General features: G+C 37.8%; 1 pseudogene; it reads left to right on the forward strand.

Moving 5' to 3' along the window:
* Window positions 1–9,267: 9,267 nt before the first annotated feature.
* Window positions 9,268–9,527, forward strand: LOC112196459 (annotated as a pseudogene).
* The last annotated feature ends 3,206 nt before the right edge of the window (window positions 9,528–12,733 follow it).

A 12,733-nucleotide genomic window follows, 5' to 3' on the forward strand; every position in this document is an offset into this window, starting at 1 on the left:
ATTTTCAAGGAGCACGTGGTCCAGAAGCTGCTGTCGACTTTTGAAGAAGGTTTATTATCAATATGATCAAGATAGGTGACGTCCCTGTGCTCAATGATGTTCCAGTGCCCAATTAAGACCTGTACCAAAGCTTCTTTCTGGTTGTTGATGGCCTCAATCGCTTGCTTACGTCATAGCAGCAAATGGTGAGGCAAGAACAAGACCCAGTTGATCAAGAAGATGGTGGTACTGATTTCACTGATGGGTTTGAGTAAATTAAGTTTCTTTATCTCTATCTTGCTCTCTTTCTTAGTTCAATTTTTAGCTTTTTTGTTCTGGATTTTGGCACGTTTGTTCCATAATTTTGTTGTTTTTTTTCTTCTCTTCTTATGAATGCAAGATTTTGTTTTGGTTTGTGTTTGGTGAGTGAAAGCAATAGTCTTGAGCAGAATTTGGTTTGGTTGAAGTTCACTAGCTGTTGGTTTTTGAAAAAGACGCTGAAAATCAGGTTGTTTTTGCTGCTCTTGAGTTGTTACCGATTCTTCTTAGTTTTGGTCCCAGAAATCTTCTGATTTCAGTTAACAGTGTTTGCCAACCAATCTGATATTAGAAGAGTTATTAGTTGTAGGTATGCATCAGTTTTACTGTTTCTATTTGGAATTTAGCATTCCATCAGTTTCTGATGCAAAGTGATTGGGCAAGCTGCAATCTTCCATCTTCGACGAGTCGTCGTTGTCTTCCAAAATTTAGGGTCATTCGATCTTTTTTTTTTTTTTTTTTTCAGGAAAATTGTGTGAAATGTCAAATTTAGCCCTTTAAGTGGGCCCACTGAATCAGTTGGTCTTTGCCAGGTCATCGTTTAACTTTCGATTTGGACGGGACAGTAAAAATTGGACACGGTTGATTGAAATTGAAAGTGCAGGGGTGTTGCTGATCAAATTGAAAGGGGAGGGACTAACATGATGTTGAGTGCAAAGTACAGGGTAGTAAACTGAATTTTTCCTTTATTTTATACAAATTGTAAATTGGGTCCCAAGTTCAAATCCACTTTAAAAGCTGCATCAATCAGGAAAATTTTTTCAAGAAGGAGAGTGAGAGCAGCCTTAGCTCCGCCGATGGCTCATTACTCTGATTTCAGCATCGATGCACAACATTCGATAGGTTGACCTTTGGTTTGTGGAGATGTGTTAGTGGTGTGGTCGAGGGCAAGTGAGAAGGCTGTGTTGGGAGGCGTTTTCGTGGGTGGTGGATCCCGATCAAATTCCTACAGATCGGAGGTAGGTGGTGTGGTTTGAAGCAATAGATTGCGCTCTGGCTATTTTTTGGTTCAGAGGTCATTGTCTGGTAGCTTGGTTTAACATCGGAGGTTCTTTACCGGCAAGGCTTCGAAGTCGAGGTCCGTTGATTTTTTTTTGATCGATTAGCGTCAATTCTCTATCGGATTCGACTAGTTTGCTGGATTTTTTATTGGGGAGAATATCACAAATGGTTACTGAACTATGACTTGTTCGACACTTTAGTCACTCAACTTTTGAAAATATCACTTTAGTCACTCAACTTACACATTGTCTATCACTTTAGTCATTTGATTTATTTATGTTTATTTTATCCATAAAATCTTGTAAATAATACATTATCTCAAGGATATTTTAGTCAAATTACTCAAAAATTAAACCTTTTTTTTTTTTCTTCTGCTTTTATTTGTTTCTTTCCCTTCCCTGTCTCTTTGTTCTGCGCATGGAGCCATGGACAATTTTCAGAAACTCTTTCATGATCATTAAATCAAATTATCAGATCTTGATAAATGGCATCATCAAGAAGAATCTAAACATTCACTGGAGTATACACCCAATAATCTTAAATATCTAATCTCGTCTTGGTTTTGGATCCCAAAGTAAGCAAATCAAGCTGTCAATCTGGTAAAATCACTAACTGTCTGGAAAATCGTTTAGAATTGGAAGGCCAAGTTGAGGAGCGACTTGGTCTTAGTGAGTACATGTGAGATGGTGCCTGGGTTAATGTGAGTTGTGGTTGTAATTGCTCATCTGCCTTGCCATCTTGTTGGGATAGATAAGAAGAGGTCTGGAAAGAGATGGCTTGTGGAGAGAGGGATGAAAATCAAGGGTGAGTGCAGAAAGAAGGAATAAATTAACTTTGATGATGGAAGTTAAATAAAATATCAAAATTTCATGTCCAGATTTAGGCAATGAACAAGATCTGGAAATACTCATTGATAGGCCACAAAAGAACAGAAGAAAGAAAAGATAAAAAAAAAGTTCAGCCATGGTTGATAAGATTTACTATCAACCATGAGATAAGATTATGGCGCAGGCATGTTTGGGCTTTGGACTCTAGAAGCACACAACCAATTGACATACTATCTAGATTACTTCCATTATCAACCCAGTTACCCAGCTCCCACTTATCACTCTCATTGAACCTCGTCCTACTCAGACTCGCCGCCGCAGTTTCTTCTTCTTCAACCCTGCACTACCGTCACCGCCGACAGGCCTCAACAAATCACTAGACCCCAATGCCGAGCCAAAACCCCTCCGCCGCCACCACCGAAGCTTGTACTCGCGGCTTTGGAATCGTCTTTGACTGTGGATTTGGATTTCTTCTTATCAGATCTACTTGGGGAGTTGAAGCCATGTGATCGGGGGTGTTGGTGGAGCCATCAGGATTGTTGGAGGAGTCTGATTTCTTGAAGGAGGAGAACCTCGCCTCGAACACCATTATTAGGGTAGGAGATGGAGTTTTAGGGCTTGTGAAATTGGTGATGCAGCCCTGGCTAGCATGGTTCATTAATAAGCAAATTGAGACTCGGGGATTCAAATGAGAGAGAGGGAGATCAATCATATTAGCTATGGTTTTTCTTCTTTCTGAAAAAGCTCAAATAGCACCGATATTTTAGAAATTTCTTATTATTTTTTTTAAAAAAATAATTGTGATTAGACAAATTTGCCCTCAAATTAAAGACTTGCAACAATAGTGACTAAAGTGATAGACAACGTGTAAGTTGAGTGACTAAAGTGATATTTTCAAAAAGTGCTGCTACAGACCCCAAATAATATTACAAAATTTCAATACCAAATGACGTGGTATATGCCATGTCATCCGCTTTTGTTTTGAAATTTAGCGAGGTGGATTTTATATTTTGTTAACTATTTTCTGTCCAAACCGTATTCACTAGCAAGGATATATGAACATGATTCATTCTCGTATAATTCATGTTTCTAAAGACCCTGCATCTCTCTCTCTCTCTCTCTTTCTCTCTCTCTCTCTCTATATATATATATATATATATATATATATATATATTACTGAGTTCGACTCAAAATTACAGTTTCAATTTCAAATTAGTCTCTACTACTATTCCATCCCTTTCCCTCTTTCACACTCTTTTAAGACTGAACATTCAAATACATACTTTGATTCATCGTCATACAATCTGACCATGGCATTTTGTTGTCTTGGTGCCCCAGCTTCTCCCGTTCCTCTCAAATTTCATCATCTAAGCCAACTCACAAATCATGATCACAAAAAGAGGCTTATTTTACCACCACCCATTTGTATTAGCATCGGCAGATTGTTGCGCACCAAAGTCAGCAGATTACTCGAGGAATGGTTGAAATTGAATTCTTTCATGGCAGATGATGTTGCTGGGGATGGAGGCAATTCTCAGAAATGGTAAAGGGATTAGAATTTAATTTATAATTTAGACTAACTGAGTAAATGTAATATAAATTATAAAATAAAAAAAGACAAACTCCACTTCATTAATATCTTTTCAAGGTCAAACGCTGACATGTGGTTGCCACATCATTTGGGATCCAAATTTTGTATAAAAATTTGGGATCTCAAGCATTTTTCATTTTCAAAAGTTGAGTGACCAAAGTTTCGAACAGATCATAGTTCAGTGACTATTTGTGATATTCTCCCTTTTTATCGACATCTGATGCTAGGGTGGAATGGCCGGCCAGCGGAGGGCCTGACGACGGCAGAGGCCGGCCAGCAGTGGGCTAGGGTTTCTGCCCTTTTTGCTCGGGATTGGGTTTATGGTATTGGGCATGGGCTCAATCTTAGAGTGGGTGGCTCTAACCTGAGGGCCTTCAAGGAGAGCAAGAGGAGCAACATGTTACCGAGCTCGTTGGCTATTGAATAAGCTGAAGATGATATTCGCTCCAACCCTAAGGGGAAAGAGCTAGCACTTTCGTAAGTTCTCTATGCTATTAGACATCTGGGTGTTGACAATATATACATCCCAAATGGGAAAAATAAGACATTATCTATGAGTTTATAAGAGTTTGGGCCACTCCATCCATTGCCAATTAGTTTTGGATGTGAACCCTAGATTACTTTATCACTGGGTACAAGCCTTTTTTAGTAGGAGTAACCTCTATGAGCTTTTCTAAGATGTTTCTTGTTATTATTTGTACCACAATTGCATGCTGGCATATTAGACTAGATTCACTTGATCAACTGCAAACCTTGACCAATTTCCATTGAAAGAAAAGCACAGTATATGATAAAGCAAAAGTCAAATGAATTAGAGAAAGGTAAATGTGCTTGCTTAAAATGACCCTTTTTGACCTGGTGCTAGTTTATTGATATTATTAATGGAAGTTCTATATTCAGATAATGAAAAACACTAAATGGTCCATTAAGAAAAGAAAATCTGTGTCGAGGCAGCAGATCGACGCCACAAGAATTGGCAGAAGACCTGATCATGACTTGAGTTCCCTTTGAATTTGATCTGCAATGCAGACAAAAATACTCAACATACATCCTCAAGATGACACCAAAGCCTGTGAACAAAAAAAAAGTGAAGAAAAAAATACTAAACAAAAGATTAAGGTAAATCGATAGATAATCAACAGATAATAAGCTAAGTTTGTCAAAAAAAAAAAAAAAAAAAAAAAAAAACAGATAATAAGCTAAGAACAATGGAGAAATATCTAAAATTTTAATCACCGTACTACAAAACATTCATCTGTCAAATATTCTAGCTTTGCAAAGAATTCAGTAGCAGATGACTTCTTTTTTGGCCTTATTTTCTTCTTTTTCAAAAGCAAAGGAAGACTTCAAGTCAGAGAGAGAGAGAGAAGACTAGGGGCAGAACCAGGATTTGACATCTGGAGGGGTCCAAACATATATAGTATATAATATTAAAATTTCACAAAAAATTAATGTTTTGTATATTTCCGTTATAGAAGATGTTCATCTTCAAATCAAGCAAGATTCTATTTTATACATCTCCTAAACTCATATAAAGATTACAAATCTTCATGTGAATAAGTTTCTTCATCAATTACTTTACTTTTTCTTGGTAAATTAATTACTTTCTATTTTTCAAATAAAACAAATCAATTACTTTACTTATTCAGACATCAAGACTAATCAATTTAATAATTATGTTTCTTAATATAATTGATTAATAATTCAAATTGATTGGTTATGGAAACTTTTGGGTGGTGTAATACTTAAATTAAGCCTATTTTTAATATTAATAAGGTAAATAAGTAACTAAAATTGAAGTATACCAAAAATTCTGGGGGGTCCGGACCCCTTCGGGCCTATGAATAGGTCCGCTGGAGAAGACTCAAGTCTACAGTAGACCCAAAAATACAGACTCAAGTTTAATAATAATTTCTCATTCTTATGTTCCTAATTCTTTTACACAAGACCAAAAGAAAAAAAAAAAAAAAAAAAAAAATCTCTTTTACTCCTATAAATAGAAACCTCTGTTATGGCTCATAATTGAAGAAAAATGCTAGTACAGCAACATTTAAGTATAATTGATTGAAACTCACTGTAGAAAAACTGGTAAAGGGTGATGGAGCCATGACCTTCCTTACCTAATGAAAATGTCCTTTAGTTTTTCTTCTCTTCTATTATGTAAAAACCAAAAAAGGCAGAGAAAGACTTCAACTACTAATGCAAAGAAGTATAAAAGGATTTATTTTTTGGTCTTTTTTTTTTTTGAGGAAATAGATAACTTCATTAATTTATCCATGGCCAGAAGGCAAGTACATCAGATGTTGTCCCATACCAAACTCATTAATGACACAAGCTACCGAGCAAAGAACAGGTGACCTTCACTGTTAACACATACGCTTACTTATTGAGCCTAGCTACAAGAAAATAATTCCTCACTACTAACTTCTCCTTGAATAGTAAACCTAGTCGCCTAGAGACCTCAATTAGTGTATAACTAGAGAAAACTAAGATGAAACTAGTAGAAAACCGACTTTCTAGTAATAGGCAAGAAGACCAGGAAAACCTAAGACTTTCCTTTGCCCTTATCTCAAGCCTCCAGCTACAAGGTAGTGATCCTCCGGGATCCCAAATACAAAACCGTGAAGAAATAGAGCTTATTAACATGGTCCACCAAAGAGCCCAATTCCACCAGGAACTTAGAGCAGGTTGGAACCCTCCAGACCCATTTGATTTTAACCTCAAAACTGATTTGGGCCACCACACACTTTTGGGCTTCTGAAATGATTTGGATACCCACATTGACTTGGGCCCCCGACCTGATCTAGGCACCCCACTTGCTCCTCCTCTACCAAGCACGCTAGCCGCCGTCGAGACCACCCCATTGCCAATCCGGGCAGCAGAGCCAGCCACTGTTATCGCCTCAGATCCGTTCATCCTATAGCCTAGTTCTACCTGCGCCAAAGTCTGATTCGCTTCACTGTGCACGACTGCTATCTCTGCCTCTTCCACATGTTGGGGTGCAAAGGCCGGCGCCGCCATCAATCGGAGTGTGGTCGCTTTGATCCTAGTCCAAAGGTCGCACCCACTCATCACTTGGCTGCGAGACTGTATATTCCGGTCCTTCCTAACTGCGTACAGCCTAGATTTGAGGCATCCTCGCCTCGGCGTGATCCACCATGGCCATTTCTCCACCCAATCACCATTGAATCTGACCAGGCCGAAGCACCGATCCATCTCTCTCACATCACCTATTTCCTTCCGGCAAGAGATGATGAGTGAACTAGGCCTGAGTTGAGTGGTCACTACACATGGTCGGCTTCTGAGTGTCATCAACAGATGACGTAGAAGGGAGACTGATACTTGGCGTTGCATAAGGTCGGAGAAGGGAATGACTCCCGCTGCCGGCCGATCTAGAAGTAGACTAGGGTTTGGGGCCTTTTAAGCGTTAAAGGTTAAAACCATGAAAAAAGGAAAAGGAAAAATGAAAAAGACGTGGTTGGGTAGTGTGGGCATGCATTACGTGCTACGTATTTATTTTTTGGTCTTGTTTTCTTCTTTTGAAAAGAAATGGAAGACTTCAAGGTAGAGAGAAGACTCAAGTTTACACTAGACCAAAAAAATACAGACAGCAGTTTAAATTAATTTCTCATTCTTAAGCTTCTTACCCTGTCTTTTTAACTCTTTTACTCCTCAGTCCGAAAGATAAGAAAATAATAATCTCTTTTACTTTATAAATAGGAACCTCTGAGAATTGAAATTTGGCACTTAATCGAAGAATCATGATAGTACAGCCTTATCACCCAATGGCTCATGGCTTCCTTCTACTCCTAATCTTCATATTTTCTTCCAACATATATACAAATATTCAGGCATGCAACCAAATTGAACGCAGATGTCTCATATCTTTTGCTCTCACTTTATCTCCTCCTTTAAATTGGACTTCCAGTAATTGTTGCCACGGGTCTGTGTTGACAGTGTCAATTCAGAGCATCTTCAGTACTTGTTAAAAAAAAAAATCAAGTATTTAGTGTTGATGTCTGAACCGTTATGCTCGGAGTATTTGTGTTGTTTAATTTGCTTATCAATTGTGCTTGAAAATCGGAGCATGAAAACACAATCCCTAAGTTAAGCTCTAATCTAGCAGCTACAACATTATGCCCTGTAACAGTCCTAATCTCATATCATAAATCATTCACATGGCCCCAACCGCAGGGAATTAAACGAAATCACAAACCAAGCCAACAACCACCAACACAGGTTTGTCCCTTCTTCATTTAAGGCCAACAACTGAACCCATTAGCTAGGAATTGAAGTACACAAGTAACCAAGTGGACAAACCTTAAACTTAAGTCATTTAACACAATCACCCACTTCATTGCTGACATCAATCGGACACAAAGATTAAAGAATTGCAGATGGAGACAAAAATAAATAATAACAACCAAACCCTAGACAGAAACATTGAAACCCTAAAACAAATGCCACTTTCTTGATAATTAATTTGATTCCATTATGTCATAATCGTGTAAAAAGATGACAAAAGAAAAGCTTTCAGAAGGGGGACCTTTTTGTTTTCCTGAATATATAGGTAATTGGCTTCCCCATCAACACAAAAATATCTCCAATAATTGGCTTCCACCATGGATACAATTACAATATTGAATGTTCTGTTTTCTTTTGTACGGATCTGATTTCTTCTGTTCAACCAGTGAAAGGATCGAATCTCTCTAAGTGAAGATACGGTTTGAGAGGTGGGAAGAGATTCTTTTTTTCTAAACATTGTGAGAGAGACTGACCCAAATTGGAAAAAAGGGATAAGGTTGAGGACAGGCAGAGAATGACGACTCTATCCTTCAAAAGTTAATCGGGTTAATGTAAAAGTGATTCTAAATATATATGTTGGGATGGGCTAAAAAGTACAAATTTGATATTTTTGAAACTTGAAGTATGAAAGTTATTAGTGGGCTAAACACTACTAGAAAAATAGGTTCTTTAACATGGATGGTATTGTCACATAGCTTCACACGGATGAATATCCGTGTATAAAGTGCTATAGTACACCCGGAAATCCGTGTTTATATATTTTTCACACCAACTATTGTGGCTACATAGGGGTTCAGATTGAGACTCAATATTTTACAAGTCAATTTACACACAGAGTTGGTGTCAAATAAAGTCAAACTTAGAAATTCCTATAAGGTTGTTAGATGGCAAATTAAAAATTCAAATAGTTTTCAGTGTGAAATATTAATTCACACGGATATCTGTGTAAAAATATAATAAATATTATAATACCTATTTAATTTCACACGGATATCTGTGTAAAAAATATAAATAATAAAATTATAATACTAGCTTAATATTTCACACGGATATTTGTGTAAAAATATAAATAATAAAATTCTAATTCTGCATCTCCGATCGAAAGAGTAAAGACTATATTCTCTCCATCTCCCTCATTCTCATAGATTTCTCATCTCTCTCCGATTTTCTCTATCAAGAATGGATAGCGAGCTAGGATATTAACATACATACCCAGACACCTAGTCAAGCCGCCTCCAACCTTTAACCTCCAAGCCAAGATGCCTCCTCCTCCTCCAGACCCTCGTCTCGAGCTCCCAAATCTCAGCATGGAATCGATTGTGAAGCACACCCTGGTGGTGAAGGTGATGGGCCGGACTGGATCTAGAGGTCAGGTGACCCAAGTTTGAGTCAAGTTTCTCGACGACCAGAACCGGTTCATCATGAGAAACATCAAAGGTCCTGTCCGGGAGGGCGACATCCTCACCCTGCTCGAGTCCGATAGAGAAGCAAGAAGGCTGCGTTGATGGGTTTTCGTCTTCGTCTTCAATAATGGAAAAGAAACAAGCTATGTTCTTTGCTTTTAAATGGTTTATGTTTTGTGGTGTTGATTAGCAAGAAAGACTAGTTATTGTTGTGTTATCCATAATTCAATTTCCTCACTTAGCTCTTTCTTGTGATTCTTTCTCACGAAATACAGATCGACACCATTGACCACGGCAAACAAATAGAGATTCATAAAGGTATATATAATCACTTTTGGTTTGTTGTTTATTTGAATTCAAACTTACTGATCAATATTGCGTCAGAGATTGAGTAGCTGAAACTAGATCTTATTTGTACCAATACTTGTGTATAATTTACTGCAATAAGATCCTAGATTTGCAAACTTTCAATGAAGAATGATGAAGAAAAAATTCCCAGATTTGCAAAATTTCAATGAAGAATGCTGAAGGAAAAATTCCCAGATTTGCAAAATTTCAATGAAGAATGATGAAGGAAAATTTCACAGATTTGCAAAATCTCGATGAAGAACGATGAAAGAAAGATCTCCAAATTTGCAAAACTTCAATGAAGGACCTAAAACAACATGAAAATAAATGGAGGACCTAAAAATAAATATCTAAATATTTGAATAATCTGGAAATTACAAAAATTCAAATGTTTGTAAATTTGGAAGTTAATATAATTGGGATTCATACGGGACCCACCTAATATAGCTCACACAGACGAGCTTTTCCGTGTGAAAGTGATTTAGCAACGCTCGCAATACGTACAAATTCTGAATCTGTGACTGTACTGTGTGAAACTACCCATACACACAGATTTCCGTGTGTATTTCAATGTATTTACACAGAATCCATCTGTGTTGAAGTACCTGTTTTTCTAGTAGTGAAAGTTTAGTCATTGTTTGTGATTTTTTTCCCCAAAAAAAAAATATAGACTCAAGTAGTCAAGTTTAATAATAATATCTTGGAAAAATTTCAAGAACTATACATGACATATAGGCCCCTCCGAAGTTCGGTACATCAGGTTTCAAAGAATTAAGATCGGTACATGAAGTTGCAATCCCGACACACTTAGTACATGGCATCAATAACCCCGTTAAACCTATGCAATTCTTTAATTTTCAAAGGGTAATTTTGAGTTTTTATCTCTCTGTCTCTCTGATTCGGACACCCAAATTTGGGTATCCCTTCTCCTTATTCTTCTTCCTTCTTCCTTCTTCTCCTTCTTCCTCCCTCCCTCCTCGATATCAAGGTTTGATTTGGACACCAAATCTAATTTTCTTCTCCTCCTTCTTCTTCTTCATTCTTCTTCTTCCCCCCTCCCTCATCAATATCAAGGTTTGATTTGGACACCCAAATTTGGGTACCCAAATATGATTTCCTTATTCTCCTTCCTTCTTCCTCTGCAATTTTTTTTTTTGTCCATCCTTGAAGAGATGGATTTGCCCTTACAAATTTGACCAAAATCACACCGACTAACGAAGGATGTAACAGCATGAAGAAGAAGAGAGGTTGCAAGTCCCCGAGAAAAAAGAAAGAAATTTAAAGTACAGAAAGCAGGAACTTTAATTGTAAAGACTTGTATGTTTTGAAGCTTGAAACAACCGCGTGTTGATGCAGGCGTGTTGAAGCGAGGCTAATCGGGAGCTTGAAGCGAGGCTAGCGGAGAAGACCAAGCGAGACTAATGTGCAGGAGGCTAGGCGAGGCTAACCAAGTGGATGTGAGGCGAGGCCAACTGGCAGATGGTGAAGCGAGGCTAACTGGGTAGATGTGAGGTGAGGCTAACAGGTGAAAGGTGAAGCGGGACTAACGGGGTAACGTGGGGGCGCGCTAGGAAGACGCAAGCAAGGCAGAAGGGGCTAGCGGGTCGGCACGAGGGAGTGCGGATGCAAGGGAGCGCAGGGGCGAGTGCGGACCTGGGCTGCAGAGGTAGTGAGGCTAGTGGGAGAAGGTACAGGGGCGCGCTGGGCTACATAGGTAGTGAGGCTAGCGTGGGCTAGGTGCTTATAGGCTGTAGGTAGCAAGGCTGATGGTACGTGGGGAAATTTTTCTGGTTTTTGGGCTTTGATTTCAGGGTTAGGGCTAGTGTTGATAACGTATTTAAGGAAATAAGATGCAAGAGAGATTGTAGAGAGAATTGGTGTGTCTATCATTGATAATAGGAGCGTTATATATAGGAATTACAAAGTACAATATCTTGGAGTATAAGAATTCCTATTCTAACTTGACTTAAGAATCTAGAATCTTCTCTCCTATTGCAACAATAGAAAGTAAACCTAGTTTAACAAGGCACATTAAAAGTCAACATTCTTCAACAATTATTGTGATGTGGGCTTATTAGACTTTATGACCTTGTTAAATAACTACTGAGATTGATGTAGGACGAGAATGGACCCAATTTAGTCAGAAACCATAAAAGCAAAGAAGTAGCGTAGAATCAAGAAGAGTGATTGAAAAATAGGTAAATCACACGTAATGAGGTTACTAGCTGATGGAATATTGAAGAAGATTTGGTTTTGGACTTTTCGGGTTTCTCGTGCGAAAAGTCAGGTTTTGATTGTGAATTAAATTAGATCAACTTTTGGCCAGAATGTCAGTTTGAGAGGCATGATATCTTTCTAGAATGGGAACGACAAGATCTTCAAGACTCATTTTAGTGAGCCCTAACATATTTAGGTCAAAATATATCGTCTTAATTATCCAATTCGGGATTTAATATTTTTAGGCTAGTCTTACATTTGTTTTAGGTTCTTGATAATAAAATGAGAGTTTTTTCTCAAATTCTCTGGTGGACTCCAGATTTATCTTTTTAGGGTTTATTGCTTGTAAACCCAAATTACTGCGTCAGAGATGTATTGCAAGACCATCATTGAAGAATACTAAAATTTTCATTTACTTAATTTCTCTTTGTTTTCTTCTTTCTTTTGCAACGATGTCGTTTCACGGCTACGATTCGGAAGATAGTAACATATTCCTATATTAAAGCATTTATATTTTCTAAGAGAAGGAAAAAAAAAAACAGAATTTTTGAGTCTACGGTAGAGTTTTTCTGGTCTTCCTTGCTGATTAATTAATAGTCAGAAAACACGTCAGTTGACGAAGTCAAACTAGGATGAAAACAAATCAAGGAATTCCTGACACTTTGAAGGATAAGATTGCTGGAAATTTAATCTATTTTGTCTTAATGCTCTAACTTATATAAGTGTTCTCCAAGTCTTTGTAC

The sequence above is a fragment of the Rosa chinensis genome, chromosome 4, assembly GCF_002994745.2.
Source record: "Rosa chinensis cultivar Old Blush chromosome 4, RchiOBHm-V2, whole genome shotgun sequence".
Lineage (NCBI taxonomy): Eukaryota > Viridiplantae > Streptophyta > Magnoliopsida > Rosales > Rosaceae > Rosa > Rosa chinensis.